Raw genomic sequence first — 17,604 nt, forward strand, 5'->3', positions numbered from 1 at the left:
AAAGGTGCGTTCAATATTACGCAAAAAAAAAAATAAAGGTGCGTTTAAATGAACACGCAAAAACAAAATAAAGGTGCGTTTTAGGGTAGACCGTTGATGTCTATGCAAGATATGCAAAAAAAGAACAGAAACCGGATACGAAACATATATGAGATATTAAAGGAGGCATCTTATATTGCTGTCAACTTGATGGGCCACGGCAAAGCGCTACCTCCAGGTCAAGCAAATTTGCAACGCGCGTCAGCGGTTGGAATGCAAACGGACGGAGCGGAACGGCAACGACGAACGTCGGGTCGACCGAATGTGTGGGTGCGCGTGATTATTTAGCCGTGAGCAATCGATGTAAATACTGCGTGTATCTAAGCAACCAAGTGCGGTGGTCCGTAAGGGCAGAGCATAAAATTTTCAAGGCTCTCTTTTGTGGGACTAATTTTCTTTCACAATCACGTTTCCTAATTGATTTGACTACCAGTCAACACCCGCGTGAAGATAAAAGCTTGATTCTAGTCATGAGTTTACCGTCATGCGACTGATGATGATCAACAAAGCCGTCAGTCTGTCAAATTGAGTTGAGCGATTTTATGCTGTATCGTATTTAAGCAAATGTTGTTGTGACGACTTTTCCCTACTTTTTCGAAAACTTTCGTTGTAATGAATCAAATTTCTAAATTTTTGTGGACCGTGTGAAGGGCATTCAATTTCTAAGAATTTAGAATAAAAATTTGGATTCAAAGTCAAATTTTAAAACTACTAAACTATAAAACTAAAATGAGTCCATGGTCCGTGGAGGAATATAAGTCAGAAATAAATAATCAGCTATTCCAAAACTTTTATTAAGATGGAAAGCATTGGTTTGGTATTCAGACAAGTCTTGGTATTTGTAAAGGAAAATTCATTTTACATCGCAACATGGCTAGATATTCATTTTAAATTTCGAGTTTTTAATAAATGATACCTGGTTTAAAATTTACATCCAATAGATATATAATTTATCCTTTAATTCAAATTGTATTTTTTGACTAAACTTCCTTACTGATTCTGGTCGACAGATTCCTTAAACGACCAGGCGCGACTGTGAAAGTGGCTCTAACTTTGGCCCGCGGTCTTTGTTATTTGAAATTCTGATCTTGTTCTTCAGATTGAATTCCGAGCCTATCTGGACAAATCCTATCAGTTTGAGAGAAACTCTCTTTGATCTGTAACTAAGCAATTAGCATTAACCACGATGTACGCGCAACAAAAAGCGTGGACCATTTCGTGCATGAAATATGCCTAGAAAGTTGGAATTTTTTTAAACATTCAAGAAAATAACATTCCTTAAAGTTAATCTTCAGGAGTAGAAGAGGGAGTGAATGTAGTATGGATGATAAAATAAGATAAATTGTAAAATTCAGAAAAGTAAAGTTCCCAAAGAAAAAAAATCTAAAAAAAAAACTGAATGGTAAATTATACAATCTTTAATTTTTCTGGGTGTATTATCGGTTCGGTATCGTTTACACCGAGCGTCAAAAAGTAAAATCCAAGAGGATAAAAAGGTATAAAAGCAGACGTAGTTTCGCCAACGAGTCATTCGTTTACAGACAGTGTTGGGAATAACATCTCTTTCCCTTGAAGCGGCCCAAAGAGTCGTTTCTGAAGATAAGAAGAACACTCGGTCAACTCATCACATTTTGTGAAGAGTTTAGTGTGATGAGTTGCCGAGAGTATTGGTTTTGAATCTTTGACTAAGAATACGACACCTAGTACGTTGATATTGGCGTCGACGAATGTTTTTCAGTCGTATCAAAAACTGAAGATCATCATCAATTAAAGGTTGATTAAATTTATGTTTAACTTTGGGTATCGAAGCGGCTTTAGCATTGACTATTGAAGTTGTCAAATTTTCTACAGCCAAATCAATATCTTCAATTGAATTCAGTGGAACGTTTACATCTAAATTACGTTCAATAAAATTCCTATATCGCTCCCAGTCAGCTTTTTGAAAGTTAAAAGTTGATTTTAAAGGGTTTTCAATGGGACTTTGGGATAAAGAAAAAGTTACTGGAAGGTGGTCTGAATCGAGGTCCGCATGAGTAACTAATTGACTACAATGCTCGCCTAAATCCGTTAGAACCAAATCAATTGTGGAAGGATTTCTAATCGAAGAGAAACAAGTATGCCCATTAGGATATTCAACGGTATAATAACCTGAAGAGCAGTCATTAAATAAAACATTCCCATTTGAATTTGATGAAATATTATTCCAAGATCGGTGTTTTGCATTAAAGTCACCAATAATAAAAAATTTGGATTTATTTCTGGTGAGTTTTTGTAAATCTCCCTTCAAAAAATAATTATAATTTTCCCCATAGAAGTTTCTAATTCAATTCCAATTGTTTCTAAGACTTTTGTATTGAAAGAAGGAAGAAGTCTAAATTTGAGACGACTATTGATGACAATAGCTACACCCCCACCTTGTCGATCAAGTCGATCATTTCGTAAAATTTTAAAGAAAGCATTGCTTTTCAAGTTAATGTCTGGCTTTAAAAAAGTTTCAGTGATGGCAGCAATATGTATGTTTCGAGTTTTCAAAAATAAAAAGAATTCATCTTGGTTAGCCAGCAAAGATCTAGCATTCCAATTCATAATATTTAAACATCTATTTGGATCCATGAGGGAATCGTAAAGTCATAATAATTTTGTAAGCATAATTAAAAGAAGTTTGGAAAGCTTCAAACATTGAATTTGCTTTCAACATAAGTTGCATCATTTCCATTAAATTTTGATGCAAAAATTTTAATTTTTCCTCAGTAATCTCACCCAAATCAACAAAATTGTTAGGATCAGAAAATGAAGGAGAAGAACAAGTATTTGAATTTCGGGGATTTTCCCAAGTCTTCGCATGAACGTTGAGACTTGGTTTTTTCCCATTTTTATTAGTTATGCCTGGAGAGGGTAACCCATTTTCAACCACCTCTGAGAACGATAAACAACGAGTCTGTGGCACAGATTCAGCACAGGTAACATTAAAATCACTTCGGGTATTACCCAGCCGTGATTCCAATGTAGACCGAGGCTGAATGCGAACAGGCAGGTTGTTTGCCGGCCCGACATGTGAAGACGAAAAAGAGGAAGGAGGAGAAGAAACTTTTCTGGAAACTTTGGGATTTTTCCTAGAAGCAATAATTTTTGCCCTGATGGGACAGTCTAGCGAATTCGAGGAATGATTACCTGCGCAATTTGCACACTTGAAAAATTCTGTTTTTGGTTTATCACCACCATAAAGGCATTTAGATTTTTCATGATCGAATGAGCCGCAAAGCATGCATCTGGCATTCATTCTACAATTTTTAGTGCCGCACAGTGGGCCAAAACCCAGAAAAGCTGGCAGAAAGTCGATTTTTGAAGCGCTCATAATTATCTATCCAAATATTTCATCGTGTTCCAGCATTTTCAAGCTAAATGAAACCATGAAAATGATAGTCTTAATTTTACCTGTTTCGGAGTTCTCAAAGAAATGCTAAGAAAAGATTGAATATTCTTTGAAAAATTCGCAAAGATTTGCTTACATTGAAAAACGAATAGATATTCAAATCGCGAATATATATTGCTTTGCAATTATTTTTATATTTTTCTTAGGCACATTTTACACTTTATCTTATAAAAATTTGTGATTTGGAATAAAGTTGAAATTTTTTATATGGAATTTAGTTGCAAAAAACGATAAATATTTTGAATTTTATAACTTCAACTAGACATTTAAAAAAAACTCCACATAACTTCACTCTAATTTTACGTTGGATAGATTCCCACATTTCCTGGCTACAAAATATGGCAAATTGGGCTGCCTTTTTTTTGTCATTTTTGGAGAACGACTTCAAAGAGTTGAACCACTTTTTTCATCTAATTTGACTTCTAAGCCAATAACCTCCCGGATCACGAACTAAATTGATATTTAATTTTATCTCTAGGTTGATTTTTCTCAAAAATCCATTCATAAAACATCCTTTTCATTTTTTGAAGCACTATCAGTATGAATTTCTGTGTTATTTTTATTATTAGGAAAACTCTCAAAACAAAATTAAGTTACGGTTTCTCAAATATTCTTCTAATTATTGTTCAAATTATAGAACCTGTTCAACATTCATGAGAACCAATTGAAACTTTGAAAGTTGTTAGAAACTTTTTTGGTATTATTTTAAAAATATGAAATATGAAATAAATTTAAAAATAAATATTAAAAGTTAAATTAAAAATTTAGAAAATATGAAGCAAAAAGTTTGTATTTCTCGTTTAAAATGTAAATTGAGTGTTTTGTGTTAAAACAACCGTTGATATAATAAATAATCATTTAAGAAAAAAAAGCCTACAAACCTTAATTTCAAAATTTTGATCAGTAGTGGCGAAATTGTTGAACAATTCTCATCTATCATAAAATTTCTATATTGACTCGTTAATTAATGAAAAAATAAAAAAGTGATCGGTACTAAAGCGTTGTCAGGTCAATCTATATTGATTTTATTTCATATGTATTGTAATTTTGAGATAATTTTAGATTCAATTAACCTTTCTAGGATGTCATAGATTTTGCAGCAATCTGTTGGAAAATTTCAGTACAAAAATTCACTTACTGAGATATTAAAATTAATTAAATTTTTCGAATTCTTACAATAAAAAAAAATTTCAAAGAAAATATGAAAATAATATGTTATTTTTTGTGAAATTATGATTATTGAAAAATTTTGAAAGGTTTCAGAGCAAAAATTGTTGAAAACAGACTTTTTGCCAGCTTTTTTGAGAATTGGACCACTGTGTGCCGTGACAAAAAGCTTGACAACGACGACATTGCGTAATATTTTGAAGGAAATTGGTTGAAGATTTTCGAAAAGGTTCGAATTTGACTCGACAATGAAACATAAGACGAGCCTTTTCAAGAATTTGCCAATTATTAACTTGATCCTTTTTAAAATGGATCAAATAAAGCTCAGGAGCAAAACCAACACTACTGATATTATTCGTGTTGGTTCTTTTTCTCATTTGAATTACTTGAATCGGAGAAAAACCTAACAAAGAATTTAATTCAGTTGTGATCTCATCCGGTGTCTGATCGCCGGTGAGACCACGAAGTACAACTTTAAAAGGACGATCACTTCTAGTATCGTACGTAAAAAATTGGTGTTTTTTATTATTCAAATAATTTAAAATTTTTTGAAAATCATTAAAAGATTCCGCCAAAATACGAGCAGTTCCCCTCCGACCGATCTGAAAAGAAATCTTCACATCCTTGACGGAAGTGACGATTTCTTTTCGAAAGGCATTGAAGTCAGAAATCGTGACCGTAATTGATGGAACCTTTTCATTTTTAAGAGTATAAGAAGAAGAAGGTTTCTTAGTACTCTTATCAGAATTAAATATGAATATTTCCTCATCACCGATGTTATGAAGGACATCGAATGAATTGGAAATTTCAACTTTTTTGGCCAATGGACCTGGATTAGGTTCGGCAATCCGTTTTCTTCCGGCCCTTGAACCGGCCGATGACTTCCCCATGCTGGAAAGAAAAGAGAAAAATATGAATAAAAGAAAATAGAAATTATTTTAGCACTGAAAAGTGCTGATTGAAAAACAGGTAAGGAAAAAATATATAATGTAAAAATGTTCCTGCAGGTACACAGCAACGATACGATGCTCCGGCGTACGTGTTGACGGCTCAACGGTACAGATGGAAGTGAAAAGTATATTCATTGGAAAGCAAATTTAATCTACATTCTAGTGAGGTGCAACAATTCACGCTGTGAGATTTCACAAAAATATGAAAATTATAAACGTAAAACCATTCCTGAATTTCTAGAACAACAAGCAGCGCGTCCAGCAAAACGTGTTTGTTTGTTCTCCGGTGGTGGGTGGTGATTCGGGCAGAGAGCGAAGCCGACAGACGAAGAAATGCACGACACGCATCTTTATTTCGTCTGTCGGCTTCACTCTCTGCCCGAATCACCACCCACCACCGTACCTACTCGGAGAGCAAACAAACACGTTTTGCTGGACGCGCTGCTTGTGGTTCTAGAAATTCAGGAATGATTTTACGTTTATAATTTTCATATTTTTGTGAAATCTCACAGCGTGATTTGTTGCACCTCACTAGATTGTAGATTAAATTTGCTTTCCAATGAATATACTTTTGATTGGTCCAAACAAAGAAAAAGCACTGAAAATCCGGGTACAACCTGACGGTGGACCACAAAAACAGATGAAATTTCAATTTGTAAAAAAATCGCGCAAAGTAGTGAACTTTGAAAAATTCCAGTAGATTCAATTTTTGTTGCATCAAAAATCTAAGGACAGCAAAATGTTGGAATTTTAATAGATTTTGTAGTCATATTTTTTTCAAAACTCTACCATCGCTCAAACAGTATTTACTAGCAATCGAATGAAAAGTAGGTTTCTTAGACCACTTTTTTTGAACTTTTTATGACCATTTCATTAAAAAAAATTTAAAAAAATATTTCTTGTCTTCATGATGTAGGCATTAACTTCAGCTTTCATATGCATAAGGCAAATATTTTTTTGGACTTGTAATATATGAACTACAGCAGTGAGGCATGTTTTTTCAGATTTTTTTTTCTTTCATGCTGAATTACGAGAAAATTGGTGACTTTAGCTATATATAATGTTCTAAACATATTTTACTGACATTACAAGGTTTCTATTGATACAAGTTTTGTTTAAATCGTTTGAACACGCCAAAAGTTATAACGATTTGAGCTTGTGGTGTCAAATTGACACTCCTAGTGCTGATTAGGGTAATGAAATCTAATGCGGATGAGGGTTAAGATTCGAAGGAAAAATAGAAATTTTCGAAAAATATATGGAAAATGACCAAACACAGCAACTTAAAAGCGTGTTTTCTCAAATAAAAAAGCTTAAATGCTTGGCTCCAAAGGCTTCAAATGGATGAATGTTTATTCTCTGAAAGTTTGAAAGGGATTAGTCAACTAGATTATTTTTACAGCGTTTTTACTGTGATGCAATTTGATGTGGGACACCCTCTATTTTAAACATATTAATCCTTCAAATGCTCTGGTACTACACAGACATTTTTTTGACTGTTACGTGTCACTGAAACCCATCCTTTTGTCTCCGCATCCTTTAAAATAAATCAACCTGTAATTAACAAAATCTGTAATTTAAAATTGTTTTCCTTAAAAGTTAACAAAGCTTAATTTATTATTACAGCAAATGTCCTGTAAAAAGTTGTACACTTAAAAATTAAATGTCAGGTAATTTGTAAAATTACAGTAAATGTCCTGCTCCTATTTGTTACAGGACATTTGCGTAACTTTACAGGTTAATTTTTGCTGTGTATCTTATGTACTTTTAAAAAAAAATCTAATCCGCCTGAGCTACAGGAAACCTTCAAGGTTATTTTTTTAATCAAAATCGACCCATTCTACTGTATCATGTAGTGGAAACTTTGTACGCTCGATGCATTCGTTTTCCAATTCACAAACCAACATCGAGTAGCAGCTGCTTCGTGGATGCAAGAGCCATATTTATCAGATACCTGAACTAATCATCCGGATTGAGTGCTGTCAAAGTTAGTTTCGTACCAGTTTCCATGGCGTATTTTGCAAATGTTTATGAACGTATCTTTCGGTATATGGTATATCGATGGATGTAAATAGCTAGCTGTAACGCACCCCAGCAGAAGTGCCAGCTTCAGCATTGCGCTGTTGCCGGAAAAGTTTTCCTTATAGCTGAAATTCTTTGCCGCGTCGCCGTGTACCTTCGTTGTCGGGATGTGACGGTCGCACGTTCGCCGCCATGGTGGAAATATTGGGCGAGCTAGTGAGGCAAGAGTAATGTGGCTTTCGTTGCCAAGAGCCCTGCCTCACAGGGGAATCGAACGTGAAGGAAACCAAGAAGCAATCCTTCCGTGCGGATGAAGTTTTCAGCAGAGATCGAACAGTTTCTCATCAACAACCAGTGGAAATCAAAATGTTTTTCAAGTTTTTCTTCCGCCGAATATTTCTGAATTCCGATTCCTGTTACTTGGTTTGAGATTTTCGCTCTTTCGGCTGTGGATTTACATTCCAAATTTCATTGCTATGCTTCTAATTTTTAAATCGAGTTAAAAGTTTTAAACCTTGGAATTGAACACTATTGAACTGAATATCTTTGTTATCAGATTGATTAAGAAATATAGATTCAGATGACAAGAAAACGTTGAATTCTCCTAGATTTGCACGTAGGCACTCATTACATGAATTTTTGTTTTATTTTTGTTTTATTTTTTTATTTTATGTTTAACTACATGATCCTTACGTAAAATTCACATAGTGGGATGCCGTCGAATCCAAAACAAACTCAAAATAGCTCATTCACGTAAAATGCGTGTCTCACATACAAAATGTACATAAAACTTTTGCACTTTCAAAACTTATAAAAAAACTACATATCTCGTGCAATTTTTATGTGATATTCAAAAAATTTGGTACACAGTAGGTTTTGACATGAAAAGATGATTCGAAGTAAAGAATTACGTTTCTCACTTGAAAACAGGGGGCTCCCATACAAAATCAACATAAAACTCGATTCAACAAGAATTATGTTAAAGAGATTTTCAAAGGAATTGTTTAACAACTAAGATTTGACGAAAAAGACGATTTATTGTACACAATTTGAGAAACATTCAAGTTTTGGTACTATTGAATGACTTATTATCTAGCCGCAGCTCGTGGCGTCTAGAATAGCCTTCAAGTCTTCTAAGCTAACGGTCATGAGATCGAATCCCGGTCACGGCATACATAGTACCTTTTCTGTGGGTTGGTGGTTTTAGCACTTGTAAGATGCTAGCCATCAAATCCTTGAAAAATGTACGCTTAGAGTTAAGTAAAAAGGAATCTCTTCGAGGAAACATCAAGTTTCATTGAGATCCTGTGTGTGTTTGTGTTCGTTTTTTTTATTGTATTGAAACACTCGCATAAATAATACATTGCGGACCAAAACCAGAATTTTCGTTTTTTCACTTGCTGCAAGTGTGCTACACTTGGAAGCAGGGTCGGATTAAGCCATTGGGAGGCTCGGGGAAATTTTTATCGGGGCCCCTCCTAAAGAATCCTAAAGAATACATAATATTTTGAACTATAAACAATGAAACAGGAAATGAGTATAGTGTGTTACCTTCAAATAAACATTGTGTCAGCGAAGAGGGCAGTTTCTGGTATCTTCTAATAAAAATTGTTTACACAGCATGTGAGCAAAAATGTGAAAAGAGCTGGTAAATCAAAATTTTATTTGCAATTTATTCAATAGCTTCTTAACTCAACTTATATTCTCTGCTTGATAAAAAATGAAAGATAGATATTAAAATGTTTTTTTTTATTTCATCGTTGATCGCTTCATCGAAACAAAATGTAAATTCCCTTCATGAGAATGGGGAAGCAGCATTATGATTTCAGATTCAGTATTCAAACTTTTGAAAATAATACAGAAGAATGAATTCAAATTACATGTACATACAATTTTGAGAGTTAAAAAGTAAAATTCAAAACATAAAACTCGCAAAGAGGTTCTATTTTTTGCTAATATTATGTTCGAACAAAATAAGTAAGTATCTATGAAATAAATGCAATGATATTAAAAAATCTATGATCATGGTAAATTTTATAGATAAACATTTTTATTCGTACAAATTCATAAGACTTTAAACGAAAATAAATTTCTCATAAAATTATTTTTAAAAAAGTGTCCTTTATTAAAACTTCCACCTCAAAGAATGTTGCTAGAAAATCCAAATCGAACTTCGTATTCACATTAAATCCCTCGAAGAAACTTTTAACTGAATAACAAAATTAAAATATGAAGGTACTCACAGGGTTCCATAAAAAATTAGGGCCAGATTATACTAAGAAAAGGGGTCGCCCTACAAACCTTAAGTTTGTATAGAATTGAGCGGAATTTGTTCGGGATGACAAAAAAACCTTTTAAATAGTTTTTCACCAATAATTTTTGTCCTTATTAACCGATTTTTCTTTTAATTTCAGGGTTTTAATCCTTAAATTATAACAATATTTCATCTGAGGAACGCATTTCGATTAGAGTTATCATAAAACAGTTGTTAAGCTTTAAAACAGGTATATAAGCGTCGATTAACAATCATTCATATTTTTTTTGTAATTGACCCATTAGAAGCATATTTTTCAAACTCAGTATTTTTTTTTTCTACCATAACTCTTATCGAAATGGGACCTTGGAATAAACTGTTTGTCATAACGAAAGCAAAATTCCAAAAAAAATTCTAGGCTCATTGCGCCATCTATTTCCGTGGTCCGATACCAAAAATTTAGCACATAATATTCATATCATCTCACAAATAAATTTCAAATAAAATTGATGTGCGCAGTGTTGCAAACCTTATCTGCATATATGTATGAGCCATATAGATCCAATTCCCTTAATTTTTTGGTTATAAATGGATCGATTTCATCACTAAATCACATTATTTGTTGAGTTTTTGAGCATTTTTAGTAAATCAAGCAATAATTTTAAGATTATATTTTGATTTATTTCATGTAGCTGATCATAAAATTTCGTGACGTCACAATGCTTTGCAAAACCCTGTTTTAAAAAATGTTGCGATGTGGCGTCACGAAACTGAATCGCTCTAAAATAAATTTGAATCATCATTTAAAAAACCAAAAACAGTTATTTTTTGGTTGTAATGAAACGATACTTTTCTGAAATTTTCATAAAATTTGATCGAATAGAAGAGCAGACAAATGCGTTTTGTGAAAAAAAAAACTGAAAAGTGGAAAAAGAGGCGCGTTGTGACGTCATGATTTTTTTGCTTATATTTTGATAATTATTTGTTCAATTAGAATTCTTTTGATTTCAAATTGTAACGAATTTAATTTTGGGGTATTTTTTCATTGTGCCATATGAACTGTAAATTCTGCATACAATATAATATACCAAAAAATTGTTTTAAAAACGTTGTGACGTCATGCTGGAATGTGTCCAATACATTCAATGATCGCTTCTTCATTACCAAAGTGAAATACGCCACAAATGGAATTCATTAAACAAACGAACTTCACTCCAAGAGACTCAAAACGTGTTACCAAATTGGTAACAAACGGAATAAGGAATATGTGTTTTATTTAGAATCTTGATTATAAGCATACTGGTTTCGAATCGTGATTCCAATGTTGGATTAAGAATGTTGGTTTCTGTTTCCTAAACTCCAATGCAAGCCTTTTTCGGGATTTTAGCATTCATTTGAGAGCTTTGAGAACCTCTTACCATGAAGCTCCATGAAACTAAGAAAGTTACCTCTGCAAGACTATAAGGTAGGTACGAGAAAGTTGTTCCGATGAAGCGTGGCTTATGGAATTTCCTTCGAGGTTTCTCGTGGACTTCATTCACCAACTCACACACATACACATTTTCACGTTAAGAGCGGTTTCCGTCAGGAATCGGGTCAATCGAAACTTCTTGCTGCAGCCATCTCTATAGAATTCTCCTACGCTACGGTGTAGTCAAATTGATACTAAAGGATAATTTTGCTCGTTCCGTTTCAGGAATCGTCTTTCTCGGGGTGCAGCTGGGCCGGGATCATAAAATCCTAGCTCAAATATTTGACTCAGCACAAAGGAAAAGATTGCTCGCTTCAAGGCGATACACACATAATTTCCAATATATGTATGTATTCCTACACACATCTACAGATATACAAAGTGCAATGGGTGGAAGAACACCCAAAAGAGCACTCATTTAGCCACCGGTTGCGAAAGTTTATTCTGTCAGTTTGTTCCAAGGGCGTTGGCAAATATTGAAACGCCTTAAGTTTCCTAGCTTTTGATTGGAGGTGGCAGTAGTTGTTATCGATGTATGGTTAAAGATTAAGTAAATTTTCTAGAAAATGTTTTAGTTTGTTAGTCTTAAGAATTATGTTAAACACAAAGCTAATTTTTCGATTATTTTTTAACTTTCAGATACTCGTACATTCCGTTAAGTTGATATTTGGTAAGTTTTGCGAAAAAGATTAAATTTATTAAAACTTCTCAACCTCCAATTCAAATTATTTGCAAATGAAAAAATAATTTTCCACCCAGCAGAGCCTCGTCACATCTCTGCAATCTAAAGAAATCAAGTTTGAAAATCAATTTAATGGTTTTTTTTCAAGGGAATATAAAATGCCTAGCAACAAAATTGCAGTTCTCTACCCACAACTCATAGCTATATCCTGAAGATTGAAATGATTATTGGAACATATATCTTTAAAACTGTTTTTAGTAAATTTCTTATACTGTTCCCGGTTTCGTTAAAAGCTAGTTTTAGTATTATGTTTATTGATAACTAACCCCCCCCCCCCCCCCTATTCTGAAGTTCCAGAAAGTCGATGTTTGGCTATTTTTTTTCGATATTACACCAGATCTTTTTTTGACTAATCTACGAAATGAATATGGTCGATTTTTGAAATTCAACATGACCCATTTGGCTGCCATTCTACTGTTCATATATCAGAGGACTTTAAAACTTGTCAATTTTTTTGCAGACAAGACAAGAGACGCAACCCTTTCGCCGATTCGCCCAACCTGTTTTCATACCCCAAGTATTTTGGGAAATGAAGTCACTACTGAATTTGTTTACATTTTACTTTAAGTTTATTACTTGAACTGAGGACTTTTCAAACATAGTTAAATTAGCTTAAAAAATGAAAATGATTTACAGATTTTATACAAAATAGTGTTAATATTGAAAAATTATTTGATTTGCCTCCACTGGGCAACATTCAAAACCAAAACATTCAAAACTCAACCAGTTTCTCGAAAGAGAGAAAATGACAATTTCGCCTTAGGAAAATCGCGTTTTGGGTCCTTTTGATAAAATTCGTCGTTTAGAGGTTAGAGCTGAGGCCTTTCGGTAAGATTCGTGTTCGTAAAAATTGTCCATATATCCTAATAGAAAACAGTTTCTAGATTCCCATTTACAACCACAAGGCTGCAATGTTATAGACAGATCCCTGCAACGATACAGGATTTGTCTATGTATCGTGTGACCAACATCTTTTAACTAAGTGTTGGTGAATCTAGTTTTTAAGCTTTTTTTTCACAGATTTAAGCTTTTTTGTCTTGAGAGCATAGGAGATGAAAGCTCAAATCTTAGAAAAAAAGCTTAAATCTGAGAGATGTGCTCCACACGGATTGTATAACATTGCCGGGATCTGGCTATAGAATCTGTGTGGAGCACATCTCTCAGATTTAAGCTTTTTTTTGTCAGATTTAAGCTCTCAAAGCAAAAAAAGCTTATATCTGAGGAAAAAAAAGCTTAAAAACGAGATTCACTATCACTTTGAAAATAGATGTCAGTCACATGATACCAGCGGTCTGGGAACCGGGGTAAATTACCCCAAATGGGGTAAAAGTGAAATTATTGGGGGCTGTTGTGAATACTTTGTGAGTGAAAAGTGTATATTTTCATTTTGCAATTTTATGGATTTGTTGGTTTCATCTCGAAAGTAAAGAATTGAGCAACATATGCAGAAATGAATAATTCCACCTGAGGCATTCAAATAATACGCTTTGAGAGCTCTTTATCCGTAAATACAGTGAATTTAAATTATAAATTTTAAGTAGGTATTCTCAAAGTTTTTAAAGAGCAACGAGCTTTAGCGATTTGTTCTTTTGAAAAACTTATTGTAGCCTAAGCGGGTTTCAAAATAAAAAAAAATATTATCGTGTGCGTTTCATTTCAAACTAGTAGTATTTTTGAACCTTTAATTGCAAGCACAATTGAAGGCTAATTTTTATGGAGCAAAAATTGTTTCTTCATCGAAGAATTTTTTTTCAAAATGCACATTGCCATTCGAACGTGAAAATGAACGTGGAATTTATATTCACCACTCATGTTCGTTTTCCGTTTTCACGTTCACTCAGTGCGTTTACACTTCGAGCGGAATGCAATGAACGCGGAAAAAATATTCCGCAGTGAAATCGGGGGAATCGAAATAAAACCAATTTTAAAGGGTTTGAACAAGAAAATGAGTTCAAAAAAAATCTTTCAACCATTCGGCATCTATTCGACCTAGCTTAGCAATCATAAAATGCAGTATAATCGAGTTTTTGAAGAATACAAGTTTTTCCATTTTCACGTTCATAACACGTGTAAATGCATCTTCAATTATTTACATCAAAAAGTCCCAATTTGAAGCAATTATTTCAAAGATTGTTTTAATTTTTTTTTTTAATTTTTTTAAATAAAATTTTTGTTTGTACAACCATTATTGTTATTTTTATTAGTACTTTTATTAAAATGATAATTTTTTTATTATTTATTACAGTACCCCAAATTGTTAACCCAAAATTGAATTCATTTTTTTTTATGTCTTCTATTACTATTATCATCGTTATGTATAACTAGGTTTTTTATCGATAAACTTAATAAATGATGTTTGAATTAATTTTTTTTGTTATTGTTTTCTCTTCAAAATTATCCTGGGGGGTTATGGGAGGGCATAATATGAAGATGCTGAAAAAATTGGATTTCGTTATTTTGCTCGTCGTCATGGGGTAATATCAACTTAAATAAAAATGTTTTGGGGTAATGATTCAAATAGTTTCCCGACCCCTGATATAGACAAATCCAGTATCATTGCCAGGCCCCGATATACAATCCGTGTAGAGCACATCTCCCAGATTTAAGCTTTTTTCCTCAGATTTAAACTTTTTTCTTCAGATTTGAGCTTTCATCTTCTATGCCTTCAAGGCAAAATAGTTTCAATCTGAGGAAAAAAAAGCTTAAAAACGAGATTCACAAGCACATATTTAAAAGATGTTGGTCGCACGATAAATAGACATCTCCTGTATCGTTGCCGGGGCCTGATCATTGCAGGGGTTTGTTTATAACCACACTCCCCTCCCATTCTCATTCTTTTCCCATCAAGGACAATGGAAGATGAATAAAAAACACCGGCCAAACGGCAAACGGTCAATGCAATGCGTTTTTTTTAGTAATCGGCGGCCGCAGGGAGATTACCTGAGTAAGACATCGGATTGGCAAGCCGAGAAGAGATGATGCAATGAGTTCGATTTTCACTATGTTATTTTTTTTTTAGATGAATTATCCAATAGGATGAAAATCCCATAAACGTTTTTCTTGTTTTGCTTTAATGTAGTGGTCATGCATCATTTTGCTTGGGAGCTCGAGTCCTTAGTGCTTTTCTAATCATATCATTTTTAGGACAGTACACTTTTAAGCGAATTTTCGGCACAGCAATTTGCTAGATAGAAATTTAATTTCTGCAACCTCTCCCATGGGTGTTTTTTTTTTAGTTGATCACCCAGGTTGTAAATCCTTTTTACGGATTGCATTCCAAGGCACGGCGAGCCACCGGATCCCCACAGTTTGCTACTCTGGGCTCATGTTGCAACTCATGATACTAAATACCCCTACGCCATAAAGTCCACCTGGGGCCTCTGGTAATAATTCCCATTCAAACCTGCATCGAAGGCTCTACCCGAGATGGGAGACCAAGTCCGCGCTTAAGCGCTCATCGGCTAACTCAATTTCAAGTCAAAACTCCTGCATATATACCCTGCCTTTTGTTACGATTCAAGACTAAGGACTGCTCCTCTGACGAATCGAGGTTCGACCTTTATTTGTAACTCGAGGCTCGCTTGGTTTGCACGACTATCGTGCGCTCCGCCTCTGTTCGAGACCACTGCAAGAGACCAATGACCTCTCCTCTAACGACTAGAGATCTTGGATCCGCTTTGGCTTGAAGCCATCTCCTGTTTGTCCGTCCGTGTGCCGAATCGAAGGCTGCTTATTCTGGTCACACGCCTGTCACCGCACACGTCCGGGGTTTTGCGAAACTACTCGGATGATTCCCGGCGAAAACGTCATCGTACACCGACTCGAGTGACTTACCCGTCGACGACGTGGAGTCACCCTACCCGAGAGTATTTCGCGGCGTAAATACTCTTCCCCCTACGAGTTAGACTGCGGAGAAGGTCTTGTCTCATCCCCACAGTCTCCGTCGCAGACGACGCGTTCGACTTGGATACTCCGCGACGGTAACGTTGGAGGTATCCTACACACAGACGCGCGACGTACCAAGCAGTTCAGCATACGCAGAAGGTAGAGTAATATTTTTGTATGCTTTACTGAAAGGATCGGACACACACTTCTCAGATGCTCCCCGACGAAGGAGTCACCCTACACTGCACTGGTCGCGAACAAGTGCTGGTTCCAACTCCTCTGCAGGGCAGTCATGATCCGGGTGAACCCATCGCTTACCACGCGCCAAGTATTGGCATCCTTACACATCCTCCGCGAGATCTGGGAGTTGATCTATGGGTGTGTAGTTAGGAGAAAATGTATGTTTATTCCCAAAAGCATGCTAACTAAACTCTAAACTTTACTACGCGCAAAGAAGAGGCTGCAAAATTTCAATGCCGCTCGGCGCTGACTTCATGGCAAAAATGCGCTATTATACCAAAGAATATATGATCATACGCTTATGATCTTAGTTTTGTCATGATCTGTCACGTGGAAAAGGAGTTTTTGATGAAACATCAATAAGTCACACAAACGCAACCAATTTGCAAATCATAGTTTGTGGGGAATCGTGAGCCACACATCTTGAATATTTTTATGTTTTTATACACATTCAGAACTTAAAATACGTTTTACTTATCTACAAAGTTTTCTTTTGCCAAATGAAGAGTTATGAAAAATACTTTGTCCATCCTATGTAAGAAATTTTGCCAAAACCTTCGCGAGCCAGGTTTTGGAATCTATGGGATCATAAACAGCTCTCTTTTTTATTTCATCATCTGAAATTGTTTTAAATAACGAAATGAATTAGAAAATCACAATTTTGGGTCAACTCATAAACTTTGCATGATATTTGGTCAATTTGGATTTGGTGGCCCACGATTCCCCATCATTTTTCAAAATCCAAAAAATATTGCTTTTTTCAAACAGTCAGAATTTGGGGAAAATAGCTTATTAAAAATTAAAAAAAATACCTTATGCTACCTTGAAAATGTAGAAAACCATACCATTTTTTATTTTCATTTTATCTTTTATGGGCTTGTGATATAGCTCAGTTGGCAAGTCTGTTGTCTCCTGAGCAGATGTCCGCGAGTTCGAGCCCAAGAGTAAACATCGAACACAGTTGTACCGGATAAGTTTTTCAATAACGATCCGCCAACTGCAACGTTGATAAAGTCGCGAATGCCATAATGATGGTAAAACGACTATAATCGAAACAAAAAAAAAAATTATCTTTTATAATAAAGAAGTTATGGAACAACGAAAAAAAGTGGCCCATGATTCCCCACTCTCTCCCATACTGATAAGTGATTAGCAAAAGTGAATTTAAAAAAGGTTATTTCAATCTGACTATTATTTCGAATCAAATTGATCAACCGGATTTGCTCAATAACAAAGTAATTGAGTTGTGTTTTTATTGATTCAGAACTGACAGGATACTTTCTTTAGCAAAGCCTCCCAGCAATTATTCCGTATTCCATTCCAAACATTAACCAGAAGACGACGGAAATTGAATACGTCCAGCGGATATAACCACTCAGCGGAAAACCTTGACAGAAGAAC

At 34.7% G+C, this 17,604-nt stretch overlaps 1 protein-coding gene across 11 annotated transcripts in view; it reads left to right on the forward strand.

Annotated features, from left to right (window-relative positions):
• The window catches only part of LOC129740085 (cGMP-specific 3',5'-cyclic phosphodiesterase), a 338,821-nt gene that overhangs the window by 70,406 nt on the left and 250,811 nt on the right, over positions 1 to 17,604 (forward strand). For 4 of the 11 annotated variants that reach the window (XM_055731675.1, XM_055731676.1, XM_055731684.1 and 1 more), the window contains one exon: positions 11,976 to 12,006. The exons of the other annotated variants lie outside the window; for them this stretch is intronic. The gene's annotated coding sequence lies outside the window, so the exon portion shown is untranslated. Of the gene's footprint in view, positions 1 to 11,975; positions 12,007 to 17,604 lie in introns of those variants that run through there. 11 annotated transcript variants of the gene reach the window in all.

Source organism: Uranotaenia lowii, chromosome 1 (genome assembly GCF_029784155.1).
Source record: "Uranotaenia lowii strain MFRU-FL chromosome 1, ASM2978415v1, whole genome shotgun sequence".
Classification (NCBI taxonomy): Eukaryota; Metazoa; Arthropoda; class Insecta; order Diptera; family Culicidae; genus Uranotaenia; species Uranotaenia lowii.